This window comes from Octopus sinensis, linkage group LG5 (genome assembly GCF_006345805.1).
Source record: "Octopus sinensis linkage group LG5, ASM634580v1, whole genome shotgun sequence".
Taxonomy (NCBI): Eukaryota; Metazoa; Mollusca; class Cephalopoda; order Octopoda; family Octopodidae; genus Octopus; species Octopus sinensis.
The window spans coordinates 68,171,620-68,174,887 of NC_043001.1; positions in this window are offsets into that span (position 1 = coordinate 68,171,620).

The window sequence follows — 3,268 nt, forward strand, 5'->3', positions numbered from 1 at the left end:
TATTTTATTAATATTGCAACACACACCAAATAAGAGCAACAGCTACTATATAAATATAGCGGTAACCTTTGACGACATTTTACAATGACAGGTAGAAGATATTTATCAGAACTGGCTGCGTTCTTTTGTTTCAAACGTCCATTGTCTCCTATGCTTGAGTTTTCTTCAGTTTCAGGAAAGTAAAAGAAAAGTAAACAACAATAACGACGACGACAACAACAAAAATAATAATAATTCAACACAGACTTAGCGTTGTGTCAATGGTAGTCTTATTGGTTTCAGTATGAGTACAACGTGGGTGAACTTTTGACATTCGTGGATGGCTAAAATACGTGACTGTAATCACGACTCTCTTACATCCGTAAACGTTGTTCTGACGCACTCGTATATAAGACAACAATATCAATAAAACATAATGTGGCTCTATAGGTAAAAAGAAAACAAAAGTCATGGTTTTATAGATCGGATCTTGGAAGTAATTGCTTGATATCTTGCTGTAGAGGTTCAGTTTGCGTCTCTGAGCAAAATCTTGCGAGAGAATGATAGTGAACGATAACTGATAAAGTCTATCAGCGGAGAAGACACCGACCCTGTGCTGGTGTATTAGCCTTAATCATTTGCCCAACTTAATACCGCTTGCTTGCCCTTAGCAGTCTTCAGCAAAGTCTCATCTGCTGTAAGTATTTAGGCGAAACCTGTTTCTGAATAACTTCTCTTCTTGTTCCCACCAAACACAGAGGCCATGAAAGAAGTTGACGGAAAATATCTTTCTTCCGTTGTCTAAACCAGGGGTCGGCAAAGTGGTGAATGTTTATCCCATTGGGTCTATCTGACTATTCTGAAGATCGATAAAAACTTGAAACCATTAAGTCATGTGCCTTCGCTCTGTCTGTCTGTCTGTCGGTCTGTCTGTCTGTCTGTCTGTCTGTCTGTCTGTCTGCCTGCCTGCCTGCCTGTCTGCCTGCCTGTCTGTCTGTCTGTCTGTCTGTCTGTCTGTCTATCTATCTATCTATCTATCTATCTATCTATCACTTAAAGAGGCATCTTTCCATTTTTCATGATATGGCGTCATCAATGATCGAGACTTATGTGATGCAAATAATTAAGCGTTTTGCGGCTCCTTAAAACGTTTAGTAAATGTTTTGTTTTTCTTTGTAAAATTCAGAGTATAAGTAATATTTATATGAGATTCTTGTGACAGTAATCATGTAAAAACGTGTGTCGTTGTTCCGTCACAAAGGATGGTGGCCTGACAAAATCATCAGATGCTTTCAGTATTCCTCTCCGTTCGCACCGTTCTGAGCTCACACTCCACCAACTTCAACTTTGACTTGCATTCCACCGGGATCTATATCATAAAGTAATGAAAATACTCGCCAGGCAGAAGATATTTCACAGTTATTATGGTACACGTTATCATCCTTCACGACATTCTACTTTGCATTTTAATTATCACAAGACAACCAGCCAATACCGTTGCTTACATCAGACATGGGCAACCTTTTTTTCGAGAAGCAGGCCGCATGAGAAATGACTCATCATCCGGGGAGCTGCACTGTTAAAAGCATTCATAGTTATTTTTCCTTTGGCGTTCTATTTAGAAAGTCCCGCGGATAGCAGTTTACCCATCATTGGTTTAAATAAATGCAGAGAATAATCTAAGAGTCACAATTAAAACAAAATCTAGTTTTATTCAGTTTAAGTCTATCGATATTAAGTGAAAGCGTGTGACCAAGTGGTCAAGGTATTGCATTTACGATTACAAAATTGTGGTTTTGATTTCCAGATCGGGCGGTGCGTTGTGTTCTTGAGCAAGATACTTCATTTAATGTTGCTCCAGTTCGCTCAGCTGTAACTGAGTAACCATACGACAAAGTGGTACCCCGTTCAGGGGAAATGTTGTAATATTAGTCACTTATATGCTATGGAAACCGGATAACCACATCGATCAGTCTTAGGACTCCATTCAGAAGTATTGACATTAACAGATAGCGTAAAAGTCAACGAGACGTCAGTTAGAGGTTTTCCAAGATCGCGGTGGCCATACAGGTTGTTAGCTGTACAGACAGATATGCATGTAGTATCGAGGAGTAATCCAGCTGAGCGATTATCAGAGTAGTTGTATCTATGTAATCACTGTAGTATAACATATGTGACCGAATATTCCATAAATACTTGTACCATTAGCGTAATCCTCGAGCAAACTCAATGTGAGGCAGCGTAATTGATAAAGGTGGTTATTTGAGTTATAGGTACTCCTGCAAACTCCCGCAAAGTTTCCGTCCATCGCATTTCACTCCCAGGATTGGGGGTGACTCCGAACTATATTAAGAAGACACTTGGTCAAAGACAGTCATTTGGTGGAACTGAATTCAAATAATCATGATTGCGACGTAAACTACTTTACCATCTCCTCATACTCGCATCGAAATAGACATACACGCACATACGTACACATAGACACAAATAAACACAAAGTATCTACACACACATACACGCGCGACCATCGACACATATGCGTACACCATACACACCGACACATGCAAAAAAAAACAAAAAACAAACAAACATAATTAACAGACATTCAGAAATTCAAATCAAAAAGGCAACAAAAGCTGGCAGTTGGTTTCTCTGAGTGTATTGTGAAGTATTTCTGTGTCGTTTTTAGTAACAGTCGTCTCCATGGCAACAAACAACATTGATGATTACAGTACTGAAATGTACAAATAGAATTTGATTCTAGCAAATAACAAATGTTGAAAGTTAAACTGTTTTTTCTCATCCACCTTCTCTGAATTATAGAGAACAATTCGCTTACAAAATATGAAACAAAATACACACCAGTGTATATGTGCAGCATATATTATATATACACAGGGAGAACGATAATATGCACTACCAAAGAATGGTTTCTCTGATGGCGTATCTATCTATCTATCTATCTATCTATCTATCTATCTATCTATCTATCTATCTATCTATCTATCTATCTATCTATCTATCTATCTATCTATCTTTATCTACACACACACACACGCACATACGTACGCACAGACACACAGACACACAGACGCACAGACAGACTCATAGACACACACACACACACACACACAAACACACACACACACACGCACACACACACACAGAGCAACCTCGTTCTCCAACAACATTGTCGAACCGAGTCGAAACGAGTTAACCCGAGCGGAATCATTTCTGAGTCGAGCGCCGTGTCGTATACATTCGTGTGTTTGTGCTGTTTCTAATTTTA